Below are 16,976 nucleotides of genomic sequence, written 5' to 3'. Positions count from 1 at the left end.
TATCTCATTTAATTCTCATGGTTCAGACCATATTATGAGGCAGGTACTGTTATTAACCTTTTTTAGACATTGGAGAACAGGCGACATAACTCATCCAAGGTAGCCTGACTGTTGAGAATCAGTATTAGGATTCCGTTGTATCTCCCTCCAGGAATTGTGCTCGTAATGTCCCTTGTACATAAGCCAGCTGTCTTTGTGTTTGTAGAGAGGCACCACCGTGTGTAGAAATGCCATATGTTGTTTTATGAAGCATGTTCTGGTTTTGCCCAAAGCAGCTGGGACCAATCAGGCAGCATGGTGCCTGGCTGGATGGGTAAGGATGCAGTGGAAGAAAAAGGGATTAAAAAGTTCTTTTTCTTCCATAGTAGACTACCAAAGACTCTGATTTGTATTGCAGATGTATGGTATTCAGACTAGAATGTTTAGAATTCTTCAAAAATCCTATAAAAATTGTGAAGAATGTTTTTTCACTTCTCTCTGATGGCCGTTTGTTTGCACATTCTAGTATGTTCATTCACTAGAGTTGTTGGCATAAACAAAGGCGATTGACATTACAGGCTAGTTTTAACATGATCTCATTCATAAGAATATTAAATTATTTTAGGCAAAGTGGCTGTGTCAAACTGAATATAAATAAAAGGAAAGTGGTAATTAGACTATGTTAAAATATAACCTCCAAGGATATTAAATATGCAAGAGCTCATCCATGAAAAATTAGACTGCAAGAAGTTGCACCATGTATTGGCTTATTTTGTAAGATATCAAATTACCTCTCATGAATAAATATGACTAATAATGGTAACTCTATAATTTAATGCTATAATAGTAAAAATACTTTTTGATTCAAAAAACTCGTTACATATTTGATCCATTTTCATTACCAAATCCTAACTATACATGTAATTAAATTAATCATTTCTTTTGACTTTAACAAACACATTTTCAGAGATTTTGTATTTTAAACTCTATTAACAAACTATTCTAGTAAAGACTGGTTAAATGAATGCTGAGATTTAAATTTGAAATGGGAAACAGTAAGACAAAGTATTCTGCCTCTTGATAATTGTGTCAAATGACCTGAAAGAGTAAGGGGAGAGTCTTCCTTTTGCACTAGGCATTTTGCTAGGTGTTGCAGTTATAAGGGCAAATATGAAAAGGAAAAAAAAAACAATTGCAAATAAAGAGCAGTATTAAAAATTTTACAATCAGGGCACCTGGGTGGCTCAGTAGGTTAAGTGTGTAAGTCTCGATTTTGGCTCAGGTCCTGATGTCAGGTTGTGGGATTGAGCCCCCTGTCGGGCTCCATGTTCAGTGTGGAGTTGGCTTGAGAGTCTCTCTGTCCCTCTCCCTCTGCCTCTCCTGCTCTGTCTCTCTCTTTCAAGAGAGTGACACCACAAGAAAGGGGGTTGGGGCAGAGGGAGATGGAGAAACAGGCTTCTCACTGAGCAGGGAGCCTGACGCAGGGCTTGATCCCAGGACCGAGCCAAAGACAGACTCTTAACCAACTGAGCCTCTTAGGTGACCCCAAATAAATAAATCTTTTAAAAACAAATTTTACAATATAATGTTTCTACCTAAAAGACAAAATCATTGAATTTAGTGTTCTCCCTGTCTCATCAATGTATAGAACCAGAAGCAGGAGATAAGTTAAAGTACAAGTCGGTAAAGGGGGCAGAAATAGATATAATGGGAAAGTGCTGCCCAGGTGACTCTGAGTATCTTATAGCCAGGATGCCACTTTGGTTTGGATTTCTGTTTTCACATTTTGCTCAACCTATTTCCCATCCTCCCTTTGTCCCAGAATCATTGGCTTTGGCATTTTGCTTATTTGTAAATACTGTTTCCAGACGATTCTTGGTGGCTAAAGGAATCTTTGAATAAGTTTGCATGTGAAGACTATATGCCAAGCACTGCTTGGACTCAGAAATAAGCAGATAAAAATACTGGCACTCTGCCTTTCTTAATTGCATTTAGACCTGTTGGGGAAATACTCTAAAAGCCAATAATTCCAGTGCAGCATGGCATCAACTCCAGTATTTACAGAGTGAAGTAAGACCCAAGAAGGAGAATGAACCAAAGTCAAAGTAGGTTTGGAATTTTTTCAGAGAAAGAAAAGCATTTGATGATGGAAGTTGCATATGGTCTTGATAAGAAGTCAAGGATGACTAAGCCATCCCAGGAGAAGGGAGACAGCATGGATATAGTGAAGGGGGGTGCCAGGCAGCATAAAATACACTCTAAGTGTAGTATTTCTGGAGGATGAAGCATGAAGCTTCATGTGTGTTGAACTTAGAAGTGGAGAGATGTGGGTCTAGAGGAGGGCACAGAATCCTATCTCTTCATTCCTATGGAGAATGCTACAAAAATCCAGCTTTAGGACCCTGGCTACTGTTCAGACTTCAGCCTCGGATTTATAATTGCCAAGTGGGACCACATTTACCCTGCTTATCTATAGAATGATGGAATACCTTCTCCAAATATTCTCCTTCTCACATGTCAGGAACATTTCTGTAAAACTGTACCACACACAACTCTAGTCACCCAGGTTTGACATCTTAGAGTCACCTCCCCAAGCCTGCATATTCCAGTAGTAGCCCAACCCAAACAACACTGTTGGTTTGTCTTCTATCCTAAATGTGCCTGAGTAAAAGTGCTGTGAGTATAAATAAGACTGCTTCACTATGACGATTCTTCCATCATGCCCAGTACTTTCTTTCCCTAGTCCTTTAATCATGCTGCTCTTTATGTCTGAAATATTCTTCCTGCCCATTGCATTTCCCAAACCAGTGCTGAATTCACAGACCTTATGTAACTGTTTTACAGATTTCCAATTTGATATCCCTCTCCCTTGAACACCTACTATACTTCATATATGAGTCTTTGAGGGATCTCTTGTGTTCTGCTAGTGTTAAATTTCAGTAAGAGAAATGTGCACTTAAAAGGTTATAGAGATACTGAGACTCATCCATTCATCTTCTGTTTCCAACAGCATTATCTTTTCTCAAATTAAAAACAAAAAGTACATGAACCCAAATTACTTAAATGGTAACTTAAAATCTCTGTATCTATTTATAAAAGCAAGGTCAGTTCTGTGTAAGAGTTGTTGTGATACTCAAAAGTTCTATTGATCTATTACAATGATCCTAGCTACCTGGATTAACACAGAGGGTTGAAGTATCTTTTTGACTTCAGAGATCTGGAACACTGGGGAATAGCACTGCATCCTCAGTTACTTTCTTTTCTTCTCTTTCTTTCTTTTTAGAAAATCCACTGTGATGTGTCTTGCCTTTGAAACTTTTTAATTTTTTGGTCTCATGTCTATCAACTCAGTACACAGTTCCATAATCCAATCTGCTATCATTCATAACCCACTCCTTTGGGATCAGTAAGGGAACCTTGAGAAAATTGTCTTGCCTTAAGAAATGATGAATATTAGCAAAATAATAACCACAGAATCACATATCACCTGGATTTCATATTTCTTGATGTCTGGATAAGATTGCTTCAAATTTTTTCCCCAAAATCTTACAGTGCTACTACCGTAAGTGGACAGCTAAACTCATTCTCAAGGTTTCCTTATTATGATCTCTGGATCTCCCAGTTTGGGGTTTGAAATTAAGTTCTGTAACTTAAAGTGAAAAGAAATGTATTTTGTGTTTGTGCATTATATGTAGTCTAATCCACCATTGTCTGTATATTTCAGTATGTTGAATCCTAGCAAGTGGGTTTATTTTCCTATGTTTTCTGTGTCTTCCTTCGGAGACCAGATTATAGGCTCCAAGAGCACAATCTAAGAAGGGATAAACAGGGTTTATTTTCTTCTGGACTAAGTCAGTGATTGGTAAACAAAATTTCCCTCTTAACCCCAGAGGTTAAGCTAAGTCTTGACTTGAGAGTTTTCAGTATTTGGGAAGGATTGTGGGGAAGAAGGCACTTTAATATGCCAAAATGATAACTATAATAGTAGAATTCCCTCCTGTCCACATGTAAGGAACTTTGTATTCCTCTCACACCACATCATGTGACTTTGTTTCAAGCCATCTTGAGATAATTAGTCACTTAGGTACTCATTTTCTGCATAGAAATGGAGTTTTAGTAAGGAAAAATAACTTGCACAAAGTTTCTCAGAAAGTTAACTGCGGATCTGAGATTCAAACTGAAAGCTCCATCCACCGTACCATACCACCTCAATACCAATGTACTGCATCAAGCTGTGTACTAGCCTGTCTTACTGTCTAGGTACATTTATAATGATTCTTTTCTTTTATATACATGGAGGGCACCCTCTCTAAGTAAATAGCTACTGTACTATGGGGTCCTTCTACTTTATTCCATTAATACAATTTTTTTAGATTTCTTCCTAAAGAACTCTCAATTCCATTCAGCTTTTTCTATTTCAACTATACCTGTCATCTTATTCCAAACTACCATTATTTTTCACCTAGAGTAATGTAATACATTCCTTACTGGTTTTGTCACAGCCCTCTGGACCATCTCCAATCTTTCCGTGTCATTCTGCCTGCTCTCTTCCACATCTCCAACAAACAAACAGACAAACCTTTCAATGGTTTCCCATTGCTCCGAGGAGAATAAAATCCTCAACAAGATGTACAAAGCCACAAGACTGGTCCTGTCTACCTCTCAAACCTAATCTCACATGACTTAGTCCTTCATCCTTTGCATTTTTGCTACAGTTGACCTCATATTCACCATGGTCTAGCTGTTCAGGCTCTGAAATCAGTCTGGGTGTGATTCCCACTTTTGTCACTTACCTGATTTGGGGATGATCACCTTGGATAATACCTTAACTTCTTTTTGCTTTAGTTTTATTATTATAAAATCAGGGCTAATGATAGTAACCATCCCATAGGGTGGTTGTGAGAACTAAGTGAAATAACGTAGAATAAAAAATGCTTAGTGCAAAAGATGGCACTTGAGTTTGATTATCCTGACAGGATTGAGATCTTAAATAAGAGGAGAGACTATGTCTGGTATTGATTACCTTGTATCATAAGGCGCTAGAATAGTACTAGACATTGTATCTTGATAAATGTTTATCAAATGACTGGATTTATTTTCACAACAAAGGTGGTAGGATTATCTGTTTCCCTTTATCTGCCAAGTAAATAGCTCTTACTTTTTAGAGACCCAACATATGGATTATTCCCTCTGAAGTTATTTTGTTCTCTCTGGAATATTAGAGAACTCCTGAGATAACTTCACCTACTTCATGCAAATTCTGTAGTTAGCTCTGTAACACTTCATGTGTTAAACATTTTTATAGATATTTCTCTTGAGAGCAGACTATTACCACTAAGAGATGAATTAGAGAAAGTCCCTTCCCTCTAAGAATTTGCAAGGTAGTTGAAGGAAGCTTCTGTGTATTAATTCATTAATTCCATGCAGCATTGGGGATACTATGGTGTTTGCTGTACAGGAGAAGAAAAAAACCTGAAAAGTCAAAAAATAAGTGTAATGACACAGGTAAACTAGGAACAAGTGACTAATGTAAGTATTAATGTGAGAGGATTTTCTTTAAGTCAACAATGACTTTGCTGAGACAATGATATTTAGCTGAGATCTACAGACTGGAAGGGGGTCAGGAAGAGAAGCAAAGATACTATTGTGATCTCAGAGCGCAGCCCAGAGATTAGCCCACTGAATGCACTTGCTATTTGCTATCAGAATGAATGAGGTGAGGGCACCTGGGTGTCTCAATCGGTTAAGCATCTGCCTTCAGCTCAGGTCATGATTCCAGGGTGCTGGGATCAAGTCCCGCATCGGGCTCCTTGCTAAGCAGGGAGCATGCTTCTCCCTCTGCCTGCCACTTCCCCCTGCTTGTGCGCTCTCTCTCTCTCTTACAAATAAATAAAGAAATCCTTAAAAAAAAAAATGAATGAAAGAGGTGAGATATTGTGGGAGTAGGGGAAGGAAAGAAGATAAGCATCTTTACCATTGTTTTAACTTCTCCCAACCTCCCCAAAAGTCTGAAATCTAACTGTTGTTTAAGACCTAATTCAAATGTATCTTCTTACATCTTCTTCTCTTTTAGAACTCATTACTCTCTCCTCACATATCTGTAGCATTTCTTGGTAACCCCAGTAACCTATCTACTCTGGAACAAAGAGATTCCATGTAAGTTAGAAAAGTGCTTGTTGAACTTAACTTCTTAGCTCTGTGATCTGCGAAAGTGTTGCAGCTGTTGAGGATGTTGGTCCTGTGTGAGGCTTCTGTTTAGTGAGTTCAGAAGATGGAATGGGTTAAGTCGACCAGGCCCTTTCATCTTTTTACTGCATGGTTCTCAGATGCATTATATCACATTTTCCCTTTATTACACTTGATGCATCTGAGGATTGACGCAAGAATGTTTAGCAGAAATCTTCCTTAGCATCTTTGTTTTATTTTGGTGTCAATAAACCTACCAAGAGTTGAATCTTAGAAATTACTAATTTATTAGAATTAGTATTTTTAATTTGTGATCCTTAGCTAGAAATTCCTCAAGACTTCTGGGTTTATTTTTATCCTCTCTTCCAAAGGCTAATGTTAATATTTTAAATCCTGGCTTTGTTCCTTGAGCAACAAAGAAGGAAGGAAACTGCAAGACTTTTTTTTTAATATTGAAAGTTAAAGTTGGGTCAGTAGCTTAAATACTGTTGTCAATTCTCCAAAAATTTATTTACAGATTCAAAGCAATCCCAACCAAAGTTTTCTTTGTAGATATCAACAAGCTCATTCTAAAATTTATATGGAGAGACAAAGGAACTAGAAGAGCCAAAACAAACTTAAAAAGAGTGACAAAGCAGGAAGAGTCACACTAGCAGATTTCAAGGTGTGCTATTAGGTTATAGAGTTCCAGACAGTGTGTACTGGCAAAAGAATAAACATACAGATCTATGGAATAGAATACAGAATCCAGAAATTGATGTGTACAAATATAGTCAGTTGACTATAAAGATAAACTTTTCATACAAAAGAACACATATTGTATGATTTTAGTCATATGAAGTTCTAGAATATATAAATTTAATATATAGAAAGAAAATCAGAATAATCATTGCTTCTGGGGCCATGATGTGTTGTTGGACTTGTAAGGGGCATAAGGAATATTACGGGATGATAATGTTCCAATTTTTGATAAGGGATATGTTATATAGGGGATGTGTTTCAAAATTTTTAGTGAACATGTATAAGAATTGCACATTTCACTGTATTTAAATTTTATAACAAAGATAACTGTAAACTAAAAAAAAAAAAAAACACCAAAAAACCAATAGAACATTTTAGGTACCTGCCAAAATAGTCTAAGATGGGAATTTGCAAGAACAAAATTTTTGTTAAATTCGAAGGCAAGATTTACAATAATTTCTAGGAATAAAGCTCTCCTTACTTAGGAGACATTGTTGATATCTCTGTAAGATGTTTTTTTCCAGTTAGAGATTTCACATAGAGAATAGGATGTGGAGAAATTGGAACAGGTCCATAGAATACCAACAGAAAGATAAAAGGGATAGAAAATAATACCAGTGAGGAAAGATAAAAGGAACTTGGGTTATTTTGTGTAATTTCCAGAACAGAAGTTGAGAGATTGTTTAACAGCCAACTTCCCCATTTATAAGGGAAATGTGTTGTGTTCATTGAGACCCATGAAACTACTGGGAACTTTGAGGTCATCTAGTCCAGCCTCCTTTTTCACAGGTGAAAACATTGATGCCCAGAGATCAGATGTGACTTGCTGAAGATCCTGGAAATCATTAATGGTTGAGGTTTGGAATAGGACTCAGTGTAATTGCAACTCCAGATATCAAGCTAAAAATATCAAGGCATATTATGCCTGCAAACATGAGAACTTAGGGAGGAAGTCTTAGAATATGTTGTTCTATTAATACAGAAATTTGAAATCTATTTGAAGAATATCATTTTCATTCATACGTCTCTATTCTAAGTCTTCCATCCCCTCCTAACTCTTTCTGAACAAAGAATTTGAAGTCACTATAAACTTACATCTAATTCTAGGGCAAAGCCATGATTAGAATAAGTGAGTTCATCATATCCTACTTGCTAAAGTTTTTGGTTCAGTTAAATTAGGCCTTAGCCAACTGCTACCAAGGCTTCCCTTAGATATATACCTGGTTTCAGTTGTAGTTCACTTTCAAGGGCCATGAATACTTCTTCTCAGAATCTTAAACATGGAGTTCTCCTTTTGGACATTGTGGAGCACACACATGAAGTTGAGAGCTTCTACAGCCATTTTCAACCAGGAGGGAAGCCTCTCGCAGTGCTTAACTAAAAAATAGAAGCAACACGAGCCAAGAAACCGGCAACAACACCAAGAAAAAAAATCACAACCTTGATCAAATTATGCCTAAATTCACTCTGGATATTTAAGGTACGTGATCCAGTAAATTCTCTGTCATTCTAAATTATCCCTCATTGAGTTTTCTGGATATTTATAATCAGAGTCATTCAAAATAATATTAGCCAGAAGAAATATTTCTTTTGAAGAATAGATGACTAAGAGTTATTTATTTCTAACAACGTAATTACTGAAATAGATAACTAATATTTATTGTAAAGTGCTATAAATTTTGCATACATTATCATCTTTAATCCCAACAACCACCCTCTCAGGCAAACGATACTGTTGTCTTTATTTTACAAGTAGAGAACTAGGTCTGAAAAAATGCTTACTGTGGATGTGCTTAAATTGACATAGACAAAATGTAGCAGAATTGGCATTTGGCCCAGATCCATCTGGTTCTGGGGCCATTGCTGAGCACTTCTGCTTTTCCTACTCAATGAATGGAAGGTGTGTGTGGTAGAAAGAAGTCATTTACTGACTTACAGATAATGGAAGTTCCACAAAAGTCTTGATTCTGTGAGTTCCTGGGTCACCTTCATTTCCTACAAGAAGAAACAGAGGAAGAAGGAAACACACAAAATAAAACCAAGTTGTCTTTTTCCTTTCATGTTAAAGAGGTTTTCATCTCCTTTGGTAGAAAGAGAATGTTTTCCAGCCTTTAAAAGTAGCAGGAACACGGTAGAGGCATATATATCTACTTCTGCTCACACTGTTCTTCATGTCAGACCTCCCTGTGTTCACGTCCAACTCCATCTATTGGCATCACTTCACCAGTGGATGCTCTCTCTATTGAGAAGCATGGAGAGCTTCCACTTTAAACAGACATTTCGAGAATGAAATGCCTGGTCTTCTTCCCATAACGCCTTGCCAACAGATGGGACCCTGTGGTGGTTTCATTATAGAATCCAAAATTGTTACACCTAAGGAGACATCCACCCACCAGATGATCCACAGCAACAGACTGCTAAGAAGTCAATGCACTTTACTTTCTGCGATTTCAACAGTTTGAGACTTTTAGAGTTTTAAGACTAAGACTTCAAAGGTGGATTATTGTGAAGCACAGATGTTTCAGGAGTTTAATGACCATAACAAAGACATTTTACTAAAAGTAACTATGAACTATTATATGAATTGAAGAATATTTATAATCTAATATTTGTAAGCAAGGTAGAATTAACATTATCCTATTGTCTTTTATCTCAGCGTTCTTTCTTTAATGTACCTCGGTAAGGATCCAATACTTTCTTTTCTTTTCCTCCTTCCAGCAAAGTCTTCTAAAATTTCTATTGATTCTGTATACTTATTTTGTAACTGGCCACCTTAATGAATCCAACTATTTAAATAGACTTTTAGTTCATTATCTATAGTTTTCCTGGCAAATATGCTCATCATCTGTAAGGAGTAGTGATTTGGTCTCATTTCCAAATTTTGTCCTTTTTATTTTGGTTTGTTTTTGTTTTTGCTACGTCTATTGGATGTAACCTCAGGAATATTGTTTAATGATAGTACCATAAAAACCTTAGTCATGCTCCTGGTTTTAAGACAACCTCTACTATTATGCTATAATGGTAATATTGGTGGTGGTTTTTTGTTAAGGAGCTATTTTTTCTATGACAGTTTTGCTAAATTTGTTATCTTATGAAGAAAGAAGTTGACTTTTCTTTGCTAATTTCTTCATGGGTTCTACACGTTTCTTCAAAAAATGAGAGGAAGAAGTTTGTCAGATTTGCCCTTTGGTACAGGCCCTAGGACTTGTATGAGGGCATGGACAGTTAAGGTAGAAGATATTACATCTTGCCACTTTCAGTATCTGAGCAGTCTTAACTGTGTTTACACAAACTATATGCCCCCTCCCCCATTCTGTCAATAGATGCCGCTTGAAAATTTATTCTGGACTGTATTTGCATGTGTGTCACTCTTACTTTACTGTTGTGATGTGATTTTTATTATGTTTCCATATCTTCCTAAATATTTTCAAAGAGACACTGTGAAAGGCTGCTTTAAAACCTGGTAGAGACATGACATTTTAAACTGCAAGCCTGGCTACTTCTCAGCCCTTTTGTCAGTTCACAATATTCAACTCCTTTTAGCAGAAAAAAATCTATATTGTCTTGGACCTTGGACTTCTGGGTTGGCATGCCTACTGATATTCTACTTATTATGCTAAGTGTCCAAACTACTTATTAGCTCATGAATTTCAATTAAAAAACTGCACAGATAGCTTTGGGTTGGTGTACTAGTCTCCCTCGCTCTTTCTGGAAGACAAAACAGGAAGTTCCAGAGATAACATAAAAGTTACCCACCCCTGTACTCAGAGGTGATCATTCAGTCAGAGGGATATTTTGGGCACCAGCTGAGCACCAGGCATTCTGCTAGGCACCAAGGATGTAAGACTGAACAAAGAGGACATAGTCACTACCCTCGTGGAGATCAGGCAAGAGATAAATTAACTAGTATACAAATGTTTTCCTGTTCTAATCTGTAATTATTAACAACGGTAAGTCGTTGAAAGGGAAAGAGCTGTGTTCAGAATTGTGTAAGGGGCACACATCAGTCAGGGTTTTCTGGTAGGAAACAGATGGAACACTTCAGTTGGGATCAGTAAAAGAGAATGAGAAGACAACCATTTTCAAAGGTGCAGGCAGAGTGGAGGACAGTACAGAACCTCAGAACTAGTAGCAATGGTAGGTTGGGAAGGGTGAAGGGAGGGAATGGTTTTCCAGACCTAGAGACAGGAAAGACTGGGTGGAATAGGCTGCCTGACAGAACACAGCTCACCAACAGCAACTGGCGAAGGTGGGAGAATGACAACTCGGCTCTTCCTCTCTGCTCTTTTTCGGGGGCTCAGTCTGGACTGGATTTAGTAGGAAGCACAGGACAAAGGGGCTTTGTCTGCCTGCCCACAGGTCAGCTCCTCTTGGAAAAGAGTCAGGTGTGGATGCGTGGGGAGTGATCTGGAGGAAGAAATGAAAGATATAAAGCACAAGGAAGTGACTCAATCCTAGGGCTAAGGGAAGTTTGGAAAGTCAGAGAGTCTTGGATCAGAATCTAGATATTCTGTGACAGGATAACTGTGAGCCAGTTAGTCATTCTTCCCCAAATCCTATGTCAACACCAGAAACATAATAGTAATATCTACCTCTTGGGCTTGCGAGCATGAAAAGAAAACATGGCTATAAGTAAAGCCCTTACCATTGTACCTGGCCCATATACAGACTGCATGTTAAACATCATCATGAATAGTACGGATAGTTGCTACCACTTTCACCGCTCTTGTAGTCGTGGTCGTAAGTGTCTCAAGATTTCCTGCCTATAGAAATAGTCAAAGTGTAGACTTGACACGTTTTGACTGAATTGGGTGAAAGAGGCTGTTGGTGACGTCTAACAGGAATGTACCGTAGACATTTTTGTAAGTTACTACTTGAGCCAACTGCTGGCCAGAGTACCTTTGAGGTCGCACAGAGATACTCAGTCAGATAACTGAACCAACACAGCCACAACCTGAGAGCCATTAGAGGTTGGCCAGGAAAGAAGGACTGCCTGAAGGGAGCTAACGGTTTTGAGTCTTTGCTCTGATGCAAGATCATAACACATACTTTAATTGTTTCAACACATAAGAATCCTGCAAAATTTGTATTTCTGTGTCCACCCCTTACATATACATGTGTATATATGCCTGTGTGTATATGCACATGCAGAAACACATGCAGGTTATGCACAAAACAGAATCAACTTTTCCTGCTACTGCCGAAGACCCAACAGGGCGAAAAGAGGAGAATCTCTAAGTGAAGAGGAGAGTTAGCTCTTACCTACATCCTTAGTGCAGTCTGATGCTTTTAAAAGTCTAAGCAGTAAATGACTTACATTTTTCCAAAATCACTTTTGGCTTTACAGGTGATTACTTGTGTAAATTATTTTTTAATGGAGGAGGATGGGAAGAGTGGGTAGGGTAACTAATACATCCTTCTTTTTATACCAGTTTTCTGTCTCAAAGTAGAATTTAAGTTCTTGAGGCCTTCAGTGTTAATGAGTATTTATTCCTCTCTTTCTTCTAAAAAAAGATGGAGCATTTTTAGCATGATTAAAGTTGATGACGGTTTTATTTATATAATTAGAACATGTAGCTTATAAAACTGTATCCAAAATAATGTTCTTTGTGTATGTGTGCTGTGTGCATTTATTTTTATTTTTTTCTGGAAGGGAAGTGGATGGGGGACAAAAGGAGATTTGTTTGAAAGAGCCTTTTATTTCCCACTATCTTCCTAATGGAAATGTGGCATCAATAGATTTCTCCCACGGTTAAGATTCAGTCCTGGGACCCTCAGTATCGTTGTCTGCAGTACTCAGATGATCATACTTTTTCGACAGGTTTGTTGTTAGGACCAAATAAATAATCATAGGAAAGAGAAGCATTAGCAGGAAGAGAATTCAAATAATATTCAGGGTGATGTTTATAATCACGCTAAAAATAAACCGATGCAGTGGTTGAAAACTCAGGCACTGAGCTTGGGGCTTAGGTTTGAATCTTGGCTCTGGTCCCATTGACTCTGTCTGAGCACCAGCTATACAAACTCAGTAACTTTTGTTCCTTTATCTGTAGAATGGGATATCAGTAGATACTACCTCACAAGATTTCAGTCACCAATGTAGTAAAATGGTGAGCGCAGCATCCGGCTCGTCATTAAGGTGTCGGTAGATACTGTCTATCATTATTGATGATGTTGTTGGTGCTATTCTTGTTGAACAAGGCAGTTGAAGGGAGAAAGCTTTGAGCCTATGTCCTTACTATATTCTTTGAGTCTCAGTTTTCCAGGAGAGTGAATCTCCATGCCTTTACCACAGGACCTGAATAAGGTGCAAAAGAGTTAGCTGGCTAGGTTAGATCTTGCTCTCTTACTTTTCCCCATATCTGCAATGACTGAATCCAAAATTGTGAAATAGATGTGACAAAAAATAAGTTACTGAGCCTGATAGCCAATATAAAATGTAGCCCATTAAAAGAAGCATCTGGATACAATGTTTTGTGTGGGTAATCAGTTTTCACTACAGGCTTTGCCAACATGTGCCGGATAGTTCCTGGCTAACATAAGTATGAATAAAGCATTTGAGTCCATCTAGAAAAGTTGTAGCTTTTGTATTTTAAATATCAACTTAGAAGATTTTAAAGTATCTCTACAATCCTATTTCAATCCCACAAACAGGGTAAGAAACATAAAACTCAGCATCAGGTGACACAGAGACAGCATCTAAGCCCATGCCTCTCTGATGCAAGCACCTGAATCTTTTTACTATACTTGAGTGAAAATCCAAGTCTCCTGATTCCTGAGGCTGCATAGAGTAATGGATATAACTGTGAACTTTGGTGTCATACAGAGGTGAGCTTGACTTTCTTCTTTCCTCTTCCACTGGCTGTGTGATCTTGAATTATTTAACCTGACCGTCTTTATCAATAATATCCTCATCAAATAAGATGAGGATTATGGTTCTAATATCACAGACTGTTGTAAGGATTAAATTCAATCATGAGTGTCAAGTCCTTTCCACATAAGTAGTCATCAATAAATGGTGGCTTTGGGATGCCTGGGTGGCTCAGTCGGTTGGGCGTCTGCCTTCGGCTCAGGTCGTGATCCCAGGGTCCGGGGATCGAGTCCCACATCGGGCTCCTTGCAGAGTGAGGAGCCTGCTTCTCCCTCTGCCTGCCTCTGTCTCTCTCTCTCTGATAAATAAATAAAATCTTTTAAAAAAATAAATAAAAATAAATGGTGGCTTTTATCCTTTCTAAGGCTTGGATATGCCAAGTTCAAATATGGTGTTGTGAGTGAATAAACTTTCCTCTGCATTTCCTATCAATGACATTCTAAAAGTCAACAACAACAACAACAAAATATGTATATAATATATATATTCTCTAAAATATGTATTGCACCCAGCACTATTATTACTTAACCCAAAGCATGGGTCAACTTCAAGACATATGGTGAATAATTAAATGGAATTATTAGAAACCTATTTTTGATTACTCGTTATATTTTATCATTTTCACAAATATGATTTTTTTTTAAGATTTTATTTATTTATTTGACAGAGAGAGAGACAGCGAGAGCAGGAACACAAGCAAGGGGAGTGGGAGAGGGAGAAGCAGGCTTCCTGCTGAGCAGGGAGCTGATGTGGGACTCTATCCCAGGACCCTAGGATCATGACCTGAGCTGAAGGCAGACGCTTAACGACTGAGCCACCCAGGCGCCCAACACAAATATGATTCTTTAGATAAGCTTGGTAATTTGTCTTCAGAAATTTGACAAACATTCCCTTGAGACAAATTCATTCCATTTATACCAGCCAACTAGAAGAGTTAAGTAAGCATTTGCTGTCATTTTTCTTAATGAAAAATCAAAATGCAACCCACCAAAGTTACCAGGAAAACATGATTTTATAAATGAAGGTTTTTAATTCCCTAATGTTCTGGAGGTGATTTTGTAATGTAGGCATTGTTCTGGAAATCTTTACTTGCCTGTTGTGTTTAATTTTTCCAATCAAAATGATCACCTCTGATCATATTAGTATGTATGAAGAGCCAATGGCTGTTCATATGGCATTAAAGCTTCAGTTCATTTATTTATGAAAAATCTTCATGTCATCAAACACACACATTTCACACAAGGGAGTCATTCTGTTGGCACAGTTCTCTATGTTAAAGTTGTAGTATAAACTCATGGGATGTTTCATTTTGAGTAGCACATTATGTAGCATCTTTAATAATTTTCAAAGTTGAATTCATATATATTTACCGTTTTTTTCTCCCAAAGATTTAAGAAAGATATTAACCCCATTTAACTAATGGAAGGGTCTGTCATTGATATAAAGTCACATGCCTAATAAAAGATAGAAAAGAATCTTGGCACAAGGTTTTTTGGTATATTAGGTTCAACACTATTTCTACCTAAACATCCATTACAAATAACTCCTTCTACTGTATACCCTTTTACCTCTGTGTGTTTGTTCAGATGTAACAGAGGACTCAATGTAAAATGACTTTTAAACATAAAAGGAAAAATATGATCATATTCCATAATGAAATGTCCACACATAAATACAAGTTAAACACTAGCAGAGGTTTGGTGTCACTAAGTATCTGTCTTTTCATCTTTCTGCCCTGACAAGTTCTAGAAACAACTTTGTTCCTTAGACTTGTCCTTCTCATGGTCAGAAGATGGCTGGCAGAGACATAAGCCAGAGCCTATTTCCTCAGAAGGAACCACTGATCTTGAAAGCAAATGACTCAGAACAATTATTGTACAACATCAATACAATCCAGTCAACACTGAAAGCTTAAATCCAGTCATCATTGGAAGGATTTAATTAAGTGGAGTTCCTTCCATAGGCAGATTTTAATATGACATGACCTGATTCCTGAAGTTAAAATCTAAGAAGCCAAAGACATATTTTTTTTTTTCATTTATTCACATCATACAACCAGATGCAGTAAATGGTTGGGACCATCTGAAGATATTTTACAAGCTGCTCCATCTGCTCTCCTGGCATTCGACCCAAGCAGTGTGGGTGGTTCTGAGTTATGAGTCATTTCTACCTAACACTTGCATAACTTGGCATGAGAAGAAACCATTTTCTTCCTTTCCTCTTCTTCTTTTTAATGGCCTGGTGCACTTTGGAGGAAGGCATATATTATGTTGGTGGTGGTGTTGGTGGTGTTTTCACCTCTAAGTTGAGAGACAAAGAGAGTTCTTTTGTATGTAATTGTTTAATGTCTTCGAGTGCCTTGGCTGGTATTATTCTAAAGAGGTGGTTTTCAGAGTTCTCCTGGGGGTAAGATAGAAGCTATAATCTGTTGGTTGCTTGCCCGCATAAATCTTTGGACTGGTCATGTTCACATACTTATATACATTTTCCAATTGTTCTGCCCCTAATATATTAGAAGTAAAATATGTGCTGATATTCACCAACATGAAACAAAAAGAAACTTGACATCAGATATTTATGTCCTTCCTTTTCAAGGCAAGTATGTATTTTCAAGGAAAATTCTATACATCAAATTTCACCCAGATAGCAGCTTTTGACTCCATATAATATGAGGACATGAAAAACAGGAACACATTCAGGTTTAGGGAAAAGTAGGAGTTTATATGAGTCATCTTTAAGTAATCTTATAGTTTTCAAATATTTGTTCTATTCATGATTTTATTTTTTCCTACAGTAACACCCAGAGAAGTAGGTTAGAGAAGATTACGATATATCTATATTTCGTATGGAAATTCTGTGGCCTGGGGATGTCACGTACTTTGTCCAAGAGTATAAACATTAGAATTGCAAACAGAATCTGATTTTTAATTTCTCTGTATAAAATTAAGTATTAGTTAGATAAGACATGAATAAAGAATCTGACAAGAGAGTCTAGTGGTTATGAGCAGATGCCCCTTTAGTCATGGAGTATTCATTCTTCTAACTATTTGGAATGTTGTCAGCTGACATTTAGCTGAATTTCTCTCTGGGAATTTGCCCCTAGCCAAAAAGATGCCTTCTTTCATGGTCATGCTCCTTCTCTAAGGGCACTCTCCAACTACTCATTGGTCATTATTGTGGTTAACAATGCCTAGTTTCT

The sequence above is a fragment of the Mirounga angustirostris genome, unplaced genomic scaffold (assembly GCF_029215605.1).
Source record: "Mirounga angustirostris isolate CCGP_5_RB_7025 unplaced genomic scaffold, mMirAng1.0.hap1 SCAF_16, whole genome shotgun sequence".
NCBI lineage: Eukaryota > Metazoa > Chordata > Mammalia > Carnivora > Phocidae > Mirounga > Mirounga angustirostris.
Note: the sequence above shows the minus strand (reverse complement) of the source record.